This window comes from Periplaneta americana, chromosome 3 (assembly GCF_040183065.1).
Source record: "Periplaneta americana isolate PAMFEO1 chromosome 3, P.americana_PAMFEO1_priV1, whole genome shotgun sequence".
In the NCBI taxonomy this organism is placed as follows: Eukaryota; Metazoa; Arthropoda; class Insecta; order Blattodea; family Blattidae; genus Periplaneta; species Periplaneta americana.
Window position 1 is genome coordinate 128,840,346 of NC_091119.1, and position 15,258 is coordinate 128,855,603.

The window sequence follows — 15,258 nt, forward strand, 5'->3', positions numbered from 1 at the left end:
CCCCCCCCAATCACTTTTCTCGTGCAGTAGCAGGTCACCTTGTGTACCAGACGAAATTACAAACTAGAGAACACTTGTTTACTATGTTATCATCCCACTCAAATGGTTAACGTCGGCAAGTCAAAGACTTACTGTTGGCTGTGTCCCAAACAAACACGCGCGGACAACCCTTGCAACTGGCTGAATTCTGGCCGATTGTTTTGTTTATTACAAGTCAACCGATATGCGACATTCCTCTAAAAGGTGAAGATAAGACTTGAATTCTGAACTCAACTTCCCAAAAAGCTTTGTATTATAGCAATAACAATACTTTCGAGATAGAAATACAATAATAGATATTACAACCCTCACTTGTACTGATTGTCGCGTTGAAACACAAGAGTAAAATAATAAACACGCTGTGTATGGTGTAAGTTTGAGTATCAAAGAGTATCAAACGATAATACCTGTACTGTGAACGTTGCCGCGCTCATCAGCGTGGACCTCTCAACCAAGAGTTTAATTTTTCTGTTGCTGAAAATAAAAAAAAAAAAAACAATAACTACGAAATTCTGTATTACAGAAACATCTGAATATCACTTCATGTTAAAGCCAACTACATATTTTACAGTAGCTTTGTTTCCATTACACATTGAAGAGAATTTCCACTCTCGCGCACGGCCTTTAACCGAGACCTGTAGGCCTACTCTAGTTTTCATTCGATTTCCAATAGATGTGGACTTCGCTGAATCCTTGCAACCTCTACCAGACAGTTGACTAAATAACAAACAACAAGATAATGTGGATCCTAGGTGTTACTCGACCGAGGCGAGTGGTGACGCGGGCGTAATGTGAACTATCGCGATGACGCTATACGAACGCAGAAGCAGTACAAGTAGCGCTCCGGGCTGCAGGACTCCACTGGCCTCAGTCGAGTAATAATTGAAAGTGTTTATGTTTTGTATAATTTTGTTATTGAATCTTATGGAATTTTGTCTTCTAAATGTCATGATTTTGATCTTATCTGTGGATAATGTTAAACCATATTTTATAGATATATTTTCCTAATTTATGTACAGACTGTTGTATGAGTAGATATACTGAATCTTCTATCGGCAAAATGGAGTTATTTGTTGTTTAGTCAATTGTCCGAAAACAGGTTGCAACCTCATAAGTGATGCTAATAAGCCATCACTCATGAGGCAACTATTGCAGGAGATAGTGGGATAGGGTGACTAGTTCCTTTTCCCCTTCATTGCAGTTGTATTCCCTTTATCTAACTGCCTTTTCATTCGGAGGTAACTTCTTTAATTTAGGTGTTAAAGGGTGTTATGGTAGGGGACAGTCTTGTCTTACGCCTATCTTAATGTGCGCAAATTTTTAAATTTTCGAACATTATTTAATCTGTATTTGATTCTCTTCATGTATTTCGCTTTTCCATATCATGTCGCCAGATGTCGCACTGACATCATTCCGTACTCTATTATTAAGTGTGTTCTTTTTTAGCATTTTTGCTTTCTTTTAGTTTCTTCTCCTGTCACTACTGTAATTTAGATTTTATTTTCTTCTAAAATTTGACCCAATTCTTCTTCATAACTAATTGCTGTAACATATTAGTAGTCCATGTATGGTAATTCTTCTGCTAACTATTTTTAATCGCTGTTAGCTAGAATGTTAATGTTAACAATAAATAAAATAATCAAGAAAAATATGGAGATATAGGTATTGTTTTCATTAATCTGGAAAAAAAAAAAAAAACATATTAGTGGTATTCTCAGGAAATTATTACGGCCGGATTTAAAACAAACATTGATAAGTGAAGATGTAGATCTACTAGAGATTTTATGATCAATATACTCAAAGAATAGTTTCCGAATAAAAGTGAGGAGCTAGGTACCTAGAGAATTTTATACTTATATAAGGATATTACAACGTTGCTGAATATCACCATCAGTCTTCAAAATATATTTAGACATTTTCTTACGGAAATAGTAAAATATTTGCAACATTATGGGGAGTCTATGAACAAAAAATACTCTCTGCATCAATTATTACTTCTCGGAACTGATTAATCATCCAAGACACTGAAGATACATCACACATTATCAGAAAATTAATTGAGGAATATAAAATTTGGGGACTGAATGTTATTTTCAATAAAAGAAAACATTTATCATTCGAGACCAATGATGATGAAAAACTGGAGATTAAAACCGACGAAATTAAGACAATAAATTCAAGATTTGGGATCAATATTAGAGGCTGATGGAATAAGTACAATATGTTAAATATAAAAATACGGTAAGTAAAGGAAGAAAAATAATTAGAACGCTAAAATCGGCACTATGGAATTGAACAAAATAAAAAGCTTATTTATAGCTCATTAGTACAAATATTTTACTATAGGAAACGTGGCCATTGATAGCTAACAACAAAATCTATTAGAAAACTGGTTGGATTTATGGAAGAGGGCTTCTCAAAAATCAAGGAGAAATGAAGTTAGGAATACAAAAATTAGAGAAATTATGGAAGTTAAAGAGTCTTGAAGGTGATAAAACAATGAAGGTTAAAATTGCTTCGATATGTGAAGAAGATTAAAAGCGATAGAATACACCAAAGATGACGCTGCCCTGGAGTGAGAAGCGGAGATCAACAGAAGATGAGAAAGATCTAAGGAACATGGATGGATGGATGGATGGATGGGGTCCGAAGTAGTATGGAATATAGAGGGTTGATCGAGGAAGACATGGAGGATAGAAACGGAGAAACAGAATTGTTAAATGATCTTTACAACACTGCTGTACTTAAAAAAGCTCTCAAATATTAGTAATACAGCAAATTACTTACAAATGGCTTTTAAGGAACCCGCGGGTTCATTGCCGCCCCCAGATAAGCCCGCCATCAGTCCCTATCCTGTGCAAGATTAATCCAGTCTCTATCATCATATCCCACCTCCCTCAAATCCATTTTATTATTATCCTCCCATCTACGTCTCGGCTCCCCAAAGGTCTTTTTCCCTTCGTGCTAGCAACTCTCTATAATATGCATTTCTGGATTCGTCTATAAGTGTTACATGCCCTGCACATCTCAAACGTCCGGATTTAATGTTCCTAATTATGTCAGGTGAAGAATACAATGCGTGCAGTTCTGCGTTGTGTAACTTTCTCCATTCTCCTGTAACTTCATCCCTCTTAGCCCCAAATATTTTCCTAAGAACATTATTCTCAAACACTCTTAATCTCTGTTCCTCTCTCAAAGTGAGAGTCCAAGTTTTACAACATACAGAACAACCGGTAATATAACTGTTTTATAAATTCTAGCTTTCAGATTTTTTGACAACAGACTAGATGACAAAAAAGTTTCTCAACCGAATAATAACAGGCATTTCCCATATTTATTCTGCGTTTAATTTCGTCCCGAGTGTCATTTATATTTTTATTACTGTTGCTCAAAGATATTTGAATTTTTCCACCTCTTCGAAGGATAAATTTCCAATTTTTATATTTCCATTTCGTACAATATTATGGTCACGAGATATAATCATATACTCGTCTTTTGAGGGTTTACTTCCAAACCTATCGCTCTACTTGCTTCAAGTAAAATTTCCGTGTTTCCCTAATCGTTTCTGGATTTTCTCCTAACATATTCACGTCATCCACATAGACAAGAAGCTGATGTAACTCTCAAATAATAATAATAATAATAATAATAATAATAATAATAATAATAATAATAATAATAATAATAATAATAATAATATATAGAATATATAATAATAATAATATATAGAATATATTATTATTATTATTATTATTATTATTATTATTATTATTATTATTATTATTATTATAGTTTACAATGCAGTACGATGCTTTTTGAACACTAAATCAATTCTAGATCTTCACAAATTAATGGAGTCGTTTATTCACGCTATTATGATATTGTAAAGCCAACACTTACGCCAATCTAAGAGAAATATAAAACAAAAGGTAGACAATCGGATAAACATCCATTTCCTTACTGAAACTCGAACTCGGGTTCAAAGGGTGTGCAGTCAGAAATCCTACAACTTGAATTATTACACTTGAGATCTCAAAGCATTCGTTGCCCATCATAAATGCAAATAAGTCTTGGCGAGTATTTGAACCTCGGACTTTGGTGTATGAAATCCGACATTCCAGTCATTTGAATAAAGTCGTGGAGCAGGATAAAAATAAAAATAATATTGGTGATGGCTTTATGCCAGTGTTGCGCGTAACGAAGGAGCTTGTAGAACCATCAAATTTCTACATGCATATCTCTCAGCTATAGGGAACGGCGGGCAATGAAATATCAGGGCGACATCGGTCGTAAAACAATCTCCCGCTCTGAAAGTGTTTATAAATATAGGGAACAGAATTATGGGCACAAGAAGTGGTGCGATATTTGGTCAGCGGATTCCTACAAAAGTTTAATAATAATAAAAAATAGCATACACAGACGCGTGCATTTGTTTCCGCGAACAATGATTTTAAATCACTATGTATGGTAAATATAATAAAAATGTTCCATCTACACTTTTTTTGTAAGCGGTATTTTTTTGTCCCGGGCGATATATGTTCACACATTTAGAGTTGACACAGGGAAAGCCGTTATATAAAATCTAATATTTCAAAGATAGCGGTGATGCATTTTGCATATATCAAAGTCCATCAGGCGCACTCTTAGCCGAACACTACGCTGATGGCACGAGTTCAGACCACGACGGGTCAACTGAAATTGCTGGTCAACAAAAATAGTATTGCTGCAGAACTTTTCGATACATTCCCGTTTCTTCCACAATCAATTGCCTTAATGTTATTAAAATTCACAACCATTTCTACTATTCATGCAGTAAACTACTGCAGCGTACTATCTTCATTATAAACAGGTAGAGCATTTTCGTTCCCAAACAAGTTAGGAAAGTTATCGGTTAGTATATCCTGGAGTTTTAGGGTTCAAACTCTGACCCAAAATTTGTACAGTAGTGGCAAAAAAATACCGGACCGACCCTTGTAGCTGATTTCAGAGCCTTGTTCACTCCAGAGCACGATAGACTGGTAACTAAGACTTTCGTGGTTCGAATCCTGCCTGGGAAGGAAACTATTTTTTGTCCCTTATTCAAATTTATTCCCAATACTTTTCGATTGCTCGTAAAATTCATGTGCTGGGAATAATAAGTTAATTAAGTAGTAAAATACGGCTGCAATCGAAAAGTATTGGGAATAAATTTGAATAAGGAACAAAAAAAAGTTTCCTTCCCAGGCAGGATTCGAACCACGAAAGTCTTAGTTACCAGTCTATCGTGCTCTGGAGTGAACAAGGCTCTGAAATCAGCTACAAGGGTCGGTCCGGTTTTTTTGCCACTACTGTACGTCAGGATGCTACGAAAGATATAATCCAGTTCGATAAATAATAATAATAATAATAATAATAATAATAATAATAATAATAATAATAATAGAGCATGACAACTGTAAGTGGGATTGCTACTAAATTAAAATGGTCTGTCCAGCTACTTTTTAACCACATAAACGTACTAACAAAATGTTAGTGCTACATATGCCAGAATATATAATTAGATCGATAGTAATACTGAACTAGTACCTATATATAACATAATATATTATAGAACACAGTAGTAAACGTGATACACTTAACTAAAGTAAGTAATAAGGAATATATAATTAGATCGATAGTAATACTGAACTAGTACCTATATATAACATAATATATTATAGAACACAGTAGTAAACGTGATACACTTAACTAAAGTAAGTAATAAAGGAATATGCTGTCAGAAACTATATACTTTAAAAATTAAATTAAATTAAGTTCTAGTGACAACGGAATGGGACAAACTTGTGTTCAGAGACGAACCCACTTAAAAATTATTTAAAAAATACAGATCAAAATTAAATACACCATAACATTGATTAATAAATTAAAATAATATTAACACAAAAGTCTGAATGAAAATGCAACTTACTCAGTATTAGAATCAAATCACAATGTAGTCTTAACTTGGTGTTTTACATAAACAATATTGACGAGGGAGTGCCTGTATTGTACTGTGATTCATGTTCTATGCGTACCTGCTCAAAATTCTACCTTGCTTATGCATTTACGTGATGTAATAGATGTAACAGAAGAAACTACTCGATTCGCTGTACGTTTGGGAAGAGAAATGCGCTGCCTGCTTATAAGATCAACTGCATACTACCCATAAGACGCACTTTCTACGGAGCAAATAACCGCGGGAATTCCTGGAATTAATGCCGACGTCTGAATATTCCAGTATGTCACCATGCAAGCAGGATCCACCAATTTTCTATTAGTCCACAGATAATTCTGAACCAGATCACTTCCCTCTATGCTACCTGTTCTAATATTATCCTTCAGCTGTACCTACTAGTTAAAAGAATTATAACTCTGGCTATAGATCATTAATCTGAAGGTATCTTACCACAAGGTTTCCGTTTCGATTCTCATAAGTATATTTATATCAGTTTGTGTTAATTTACGCGGTATTGACACTTACTGCCATCGAAGTTATCATGACAATGATATTTGCAGTTACAGTCCAAGAGACTGTGACATATTTGTAGTTTGCTGACGAACTTGTAATATGTCAAATTTCTCTAGCGAAAAACTATAATAATTTTGGTAAACTAATGGGTATTTATAATTTGTAAATTTATTCCCATAATATTACACTAGAACACAGATTATCCGTCACCCTATTAACCAATTGGCGGATTATCCGACTGCCATTCTTTCGAATTTTTTTTTTTTTTTTTTTTTTTTTGCTACAGAAATATATGAAGTATTGTACATTACATTACCACATTATTTTTTCTAGAGAGAGTTATTACAACACTTTAACCTTTACATAGTATGGTCTACTGTTTGAGTTGTCGTACTGTATAACTTCTACAGGGACATCATTTTATTTTTACTAACATTTCTAATATTAACCTGGCTATACCTTTGGATTAACGGTCGAGAACCGGAAAAATCGTTTGCTACCCCCTTCTACGACTGGAGTTCGATGATACTGCGTAAAATACAAACAAATCATTTTACTAGGTATAGGAGGGAAGAAAAGTAGATCATTCATTTACGTAAACTAGGAAATATCGCGATGTTGACTTTTATAATTTTCATTAGGTTTTTGTTTAATCAAAATACAGTACTGTATTAACAATAAGTGTGTTTACGCACGAAGTGAGATATCCATTCGGACGTATTCATTATGCAGTGTAGGCCTATACTATACTGCATACAGAACATTAGCGTACTATTTAGAGATTGAAGTTAAATTGAAAAATAATCGTAATATGGATATTTAAACATATTTCTGGAAATGATGGCCGTTCATTTCGATATAGGCTTCAGTTCTTTTGTGCATATTATCGCATTATAGACTATTGTACCTAATTCTAATTACCAGTTTCGTCCTTCGTAATAGTAACTCATGTTGAAATAATTCTGTACCTACTCTATAAAAGCGTGTCTTACGTACTGTAAATTCACTTCTGCCGGATCTGAAAAGATAAAATTACTCAGACATGCTATCTACTGTCCGTTCAAGTGATTTTGTCGCAGGGTCGTAGAAAAGGGGGAAATCACGTGACAGTTAATTACTTAACGAGGTCCTTTTAAGTTATTTTAAACAGCTATATAATATTACGTAGACATCCAATTCGTAACAGAAATGAATGTTTTCAGAAAAAGAGCTAAGACGCCCAGCCACTAGCCTTTACAGAGGGGCGAGCAGAAGCGGGTGAGGGGAAACCTGGATGTGACGTAAGCAAACGGAGACAGTACCGGTGCGAAAATATGATTCAGTATTAAAGCACTTTCGTCACTGGGAAACGCGAACATATTTCTGGAACGTACTATACTCACTCAGTACAGTTTACTATGACCGTAAGGCGACTTCGACGCATACGCGGCCTCGATTCTGTGTGGAGGACAGTTGGAAGTTAACTAGTAGAGTGGGTGTGAGCGAAGTACATTCAAAAACTCAGGTACAATACAAATTGAAGTAAAAATAAAATGATGTCCCTGTATATTAAATGTCTTCCACGGGTATCAAAAGAAATAGTGTTGTGCCAAGTATAAAAAAGTACAAATAACTGAGTGGTTTAGGGAAAGAGAAACTGTAGCTCATCTCAGAATACGAGTCTGGCGCCATAATTGGGTGCAATTTAATAAAAATCAAGGCTATAATGTATAAAGTATGTAAATCTACAACTTGAGGCCTCTACTATTTCTATCTTTCCACAGTAATTACAAAGAGTTTTCTTACCCCTTAAAACCGTCGTTTACAACCAGACATAAATCAGTAAACTTCTGGTACACTACCTAGTGTGTTGAATGCAAGGCCATAGAGAAAATTACGTTAGTTTAAGCATTATTCACTAAATTTACAAAATGTTTCATGATATGGATTATTCGATTTTTCTCGATTAACTGTTCAGTCACCCCGTTTATTAGCAGGGATAATAGAGGATCTACTGTAGTTAAATCGTGCAACAGGGCCATGACTAGAGTGATTTTAACTCTGCCGTTGGGACTATTATGACCTAACAGCGATATCAACTCCTGTCTCCATGAAATTGATGGAAAGAAATAAAATATAATAATAATAATAATAATAATAATAATAATAATAATGTCCCATGAAACAGTGCTCCGAATTCCGTAAGCACACGCACACGCACACAGTGTTTTTATGACGGGTGAGAGGGGAGTTGGTTCTGGCTGCGCATCCTGATTGCACGCATTTCCAGCCGGACGTGTTTCACCGCTCGTTACACGGTTGCTAGGAGACAGTCGACAGTGCAATATTGTTGTGAAACAAAGCGTTCCGTTACTGTCATGCTAATATAAACAAGTGTCCGTTCAATCCCCTTTCTCCGAAACGGCGCTAATATGACTTAGGTTTTATATCGAGTTGCAGCAACAGGAAAAGCTTCCTGTTTAACTGTCACACCTCGATTCCCTGAAATTTAGCGTCAAACAAAATAATTATACATATTACTCACATCTAAGTACATGTCGTAATACACGAATTTATGCAACAACTTAGATTTAATAACACTTTCAAACCCTGCAGAATAGCTTCACAAATCTCACGTACAAGTTTTAATTTTCATGTAATTAGGCCTACATCAATTTTAATGTGACGAACAGGTAAATATCACGGTTTGAATACCTATGAAAGAATAGGGGTACTCAAAATATATATATATATATATATATATATATATATATATATTAGTTTCATGTTGTAGCTGGTGACAGTATTGAAAACGGCAACTCAAAATATCAAATGGTTCTCGATATATACTGTAGAGGGAAGGAATTTTGTTTACTCCTATTGCTGATGTCATACTGCCTCACCTATAGCTGCAGTGCGTAAGCTTAACACTTTGTTATCAGTGATACAGTTCCTGATGTCACCCACTGTTCTTTTCATTATTGCGTGTGTTCTGTAAGTATATAACTATATGCTGTTATGATGTAGGTCTGTCGCAAAATAAAGTCGTCAAGCTACAAAATTCTAGGCGTTACAGATAGGAAGGACAAACCAGATAATATAGGTTCATTAATTAATTTAATTAAGAAGAACCCAAGCAGAAAGAAGAACGATATGTTCGCGTTTTGGACAATACTGGATGTAACATGATTAACAAAAGCAAGAATGAAGGATGACAGTGTGACGTACCACTCATCGCCATTACCACGTTTGAATTGCAAACGATTAGTTGCAGAAAAGTCTAGTTTGCCCCATTGTGTGTAGATAATGAAATGCATGTAGTTTAAAATATATCATCTCAGAATATGATGTTTAATTCAGTTTCTTCTAGTAACACAGCTAATGCATTTATCTTGCTTCCATTTCGTTTTTGTTTGTAGCCTTTTCCTGATCCTCTTTGATCTTTTTCCACTATTGCATAACCATCCATTTTGCACAAAAGTAGTAAGCAACCGTTACTCGTTACATCATACACAGGCGCTGACAACTTAGGAAAAAGGTGGCACTTCGTTCAGGTCAACAAACGAAAGGAAAACGTTCGGGAATTTAATACGATTTGAACCGATCAGTTTCGCGAACATAACACGATTTGAACCGACGCATCAGAAAGCGCATACAAAAAACACAGAATATAATATGAAATGATCCAATTTTGTTATGATATATGATAGAAGACATGCTTATAAGCGCGAAATCGCATCAAACTAAATTTCGATGGAGGGGGGGGGGGGCTTAACACATTTTGAAACGACACTCCTCATCTATGTCTGAGCCTTTCCAAAGGTCTTTTTCCCTCAGGTCTTTCAGCTAATATTCTGTAGGCTATGCATTTTTGAATTCACTCATATGTAATAATAATAGTAATGATAATAATAATGTTTGTGTCTAATGCCTACCCACTTCACTTCTGTGATTCGAGTTTTGCATACTGTGAATAGATGGCAGGACTATGACCCATTTTCAAGTTGCACATAATAATAATAATAATAATAATAATAATAATAATAATAGACTAATAATAATAATAATAATAATAATAGAGTAGAGCAGCAATAGCAGTAATTTATTCTGCATGCATCATCAGTCATAGTCTTTTTTATTTCTTACACAATTGCAACGTAGTTTGGGGGTACAAAGGTAAAAAAAAATGTACTTTGGGAGTACATTAGCAAAAGATATTGAATACCATTGCTCTACAATCAGACATGCTCATTCTCTGACTCCCGATTACGTTCTGTAATCACAACCTTCCGATGTAGAGCGTGCTGTTCCTCGTTCGAAGCTCGACGGATGACTGCGGAAGGCAGTTCAAGTAATTAGTAAACGCACGAACAGTGCGGCACAATGACACAGTTAAAACGTTCTGTAGGCAAGTGATCATTCCGTAAAATGTGGGAGGAAGACTATTTTTGTTGTGCGTTCGGTGAAAAAGTAAAGTGCTTACTATGTTGTAAGGTACTGTCAGGAATACTACTGAGCAACATAAAACGACGTTACTATAGGCTCTGCGACCCAGAACATATCGAAGTGACAGGGAAGCTGTTTTCTGTAATATATATTCATATATCAATATTATTATTATTCTGATTTTATTCCAACAGAAATACATGTTTTGATAAAATAATTTTTCAGGGGTGCAACATGCACTACAGCATCAAGAATTGAAAGCACTTCATGAAAGGTCAAGCATTGAAGAGAGTCGAACAATTCAGAGTCTATGTTTAGGAGCAAGTTATGTAGTATGTTGGAGAATTAGCTAAGGTACTAAAACCCTTCACGGATGGTGAACTTGTAAAGAGATGTATGGTGCCTGATCAAAATATAGTTAATTATATCTCTGTAGCCTACTGGAACAGCTCAAATGAGAATTCACAGAATATAGATTTAGTGATTTTGAACGTAAGGAGAGTGATATTAATCCTTTTGTTAATCCTTTCATAGTAAATTTAGTACAATCCGCGAGAGTGTAGTTCCAGGACGAGTTAATTGATCTACAAAATAACGTAGAATTCAGAACTAAATGGAGAGAATATGACTTGACAAGCATATAATTATTTAAAAAATGAGCAAAACGAAATATCCCAAGATGAGCGTACTCGCTGCCACTATATTAGCTACCTTCGCATCGACATATATGTGCGAACAATTATTTTCGAGAATGAAGGTTGCTAAATCGAAACTTAGATCCCGATTAACAGATGAGCATCTTTTAAGCCAGCTACGCATTGCAGTAAATTCGTTGGAATAGATTTCCGATTACTTGCAGAAAAGAATACACGTGTTGAATAGACCGCAATGTGTGGTGCAATATGAAAATAACATTATCTATGATATTATTATATAACTATATTAAATACTGTATAATAAATAATGTAATAACTGAATATTACAGTGTATACTCCTTCCTTTTTCAAATTCAGTTTATTATCCGTATTTGTAAGAACTATGCCACGGGCGGTGCTGCAATGTAGTTGCGGAGCCCAGTCCGTACACTATGTGTGTTATGCAGTGCAGCATCATCCGTGTAATCGGCGCTTTTACAATTTTGAGCATACCTGCTCTACAACGTACCAGATCGAGGACAACCCGTATGTAGTTGGAACATAATTAACTCATTCTGCTTGCTGGAACATGTTATAGTCATTCTTCTCTCGCAATGTTTCACTTTTGCTCTCATGAGTTTCAGAGATTCGAAACGTGAGTGATTACCGAAGACAGGATTCGAGCTTCTATAGATATTTCTGTGTAATATTCTACTTAGTTCATGTGATGGTTCGATAAATTGTATATTTCTATCTTAAAGTAATTTTAACTAGAACGTTCTAGAATCACCTGGAATCGGAGTTCAAAATTAAAGAGTATGGAAAGAAGAATCGGGGGTCGAACCCTCGCAGACAGTCGAAATATTCATAGAACACATTACTCTAGCTGAGAGCTATGAAGTACCTTGAGAGATCCGCGTACTAGAAAAGAATGTTTCTTTCCTCAAACATGAATTAATAGTCTACATTAATTAGTGCGCCCGCCTATGTTTATTTATTATTTTCGTTGTTTTCAATGATTATTAAAACTAGAATACAAGCGCTGCGAATTAGAGAATTTTAACGACGAAGAGTGTCCACCCCTAGTCTCGTCTTGCGTGATGCCTAAAGCAATTTATAAACGGCTTGAGTCAGACACTCTGTACAATAAGCATCGCACGGACAGGAATGGTGTAATATGGCGGTGTGATAACCGCGGTTAGTGCAATGCAGCGGTCACAATTACATGTGATCACATAAGAATAACCAAAGACTTCGCACCCCATGTAATCATTCTCGAGACTGGGGACGAATTAAGGCACTGGAATGTATGGAAATTTACTTACTTACTTACAAATGGCTTTTAAGGAACCCGCAGGTTCATTGTCGCCGTCATATAAATCCGCCATCGGTCCCTATCCTGTGCAAGATTAATCTAGTCTCTATCATCATATCCCAACTCCCTCAAATCCATTTTAATATTATCCTTCCATCTGTATCTCGGCCTCCCCAAAGGTCTCTTTTCCCTCCGGCCTCCCAACTAACACTCTATAAGCATTTCTGGATTCGCTCATACGTGCTACATGCCCTGCACATCTCAAACGTCTGCATTTAATGTTCCTAATTATGTCAGGTAAAGAATACAATGCGTGCAGTTCTCCATTCTCCTGTAACTTCATCCCTTTTAGCCCCAAATATTTTCCTAAGAACCTTATTCTCAAACTCCCTTAATCTCTGTTCCTCTCTCAAAGTGAGAGTCGAAGTTTCACAACCATACAGAACAACCGGTAATACAATTGTTTTATAAATTGTAACTTTCAGATTTTTTGACAGCAGATTAGGTGACAAAAGTTTCTCAATCCAATAATAACACGCATTTCCCATATTTATTCTGCGTTTAATTTCCTCCCGAGTATCATTTATATTTGTTACTGTTGCTCCAAGATATTTGAATTTTTCCACCTCTTCGAAGGATAAATCTCCAATTTTTATGTTTCTATTTCGTACAATATTCTGGTCACGAGACATAATCATATACTTCGTCTTTTCGGGATTTACTTCCAAACCTATCGTGTATGGAAGCTATGAAAGAAAAAGCAAAAACGTCAAGAGAGACTGTCTTCCATTATCCAAACTGGTGTGCTGCAGGTAACGAGTGAGGTAAACGTCAAACTCTCGAGAAAAGAAGCAATAAGAACCTTTGTGACGTGGAATTGCTACGTCCGAACAGTTGAAAATTTCCCTGGGACGACCAACACTTGCGAGGCGCGGCGCAGAAGTCTTAAGACGTTGGTTGGTAAGCCACATCCTTCCTTGTACGATCTACATGAAAGGCGTAGGGTGAACAGCGGAGATTGAAATGGACATAGAGAGAGCTGAAGCAGGAGTTCACCAACCAATAAGGAAAGGAAATATGTTGAACTTGATAATAGGATAGAAAGAATTGTAACAATTACAAAAAAGAATATAATGTACTTCAATATCTTCGGGCCATTGGCCACAACTTGTCCGGGAATTTCTAGTTAGAATTGAAAATAATAAAACATGTAAGATAATTCAACTTCAACTTTGGGAATATTAGAAAAAAATTGTAACAATAAACACTGTGACTGATATAATTTCATTATATAACGAATTAACACTTTGACAAACTCCTTCTGCAGTGTGTAAGGGATATAAGTGCCGTACTTTTCACAGCCCTCGGGGACAGTCTACAATATCAAAAAATGCCCATACAACATAGGGTCAAAACTTGATAGTTTTCCTAGAAAATAGTACATATTTCTTCTCTTATTTTATTCGCGTTATACTGCTTATATCTTTAGTAAAATTACGTTTTAGTGATTAAATAAAAATGCATGCTTAAATTTGTTAATATTCTGGAGTGAGAGACGTGGCAACGTGTTCAGCAGACAGTACTCTGCACAGACGTACGTACGTATAGTACATGTCAGCTGAGTTCAAACTCCCTGTCCATAGGTCTACTGCCGAGCGGATGACAGTTCAGTACCAGGTATTCGATAAACAACTTGCAATGTCATTCACGGTTTATGAATATCATATGTTATTAATAGACTTCGTGGAATTGCCACGAGAATCGTAAGGTTTACTGCGCACGCGGTATAGACTGTATGAGAAGGGGCGTGCAAAGGATGGAGTATGCCTCTAATGTAAACACTGAGCAGTAGGCCTATACTGCGGTTACAATAAAACCTGTATCCTGGATTCAAGAAATATAATGAATGATCATTGAAATAGGAACTGTCTAAACATGTAAATACACAATTATTTATAGTGAGATGTTTTAACTCTTAAGTGTAAGATACTCACATCATCCTTGAATATGTGCATTGCAGTAAAGAGTTACGTACTTTTTGAGCTACTGCAAAGTGAACCTCCTCCGATGGTCACTTACACAGTTTTTATATTGGTAGAAATGGACGTTCAACATCACACGATGTAATACGTACATATTTTTGAAGAACGGGAAGTCACTACTTTTTAGTACACCAACTACAGAATTCTTTTCGTGACCTGATAGTACATCATTTATAATACGAAGTTGTGAATAGACAGAATTTTTAGCAATAACGTTTTTGTCAACTTATATTTAACTTTTTCTGAAATTAGTGAAATGTTATTTTGGATAATGGTTTGTGATACTTTATCCACTATAATAAGGGCTTCTGAGAG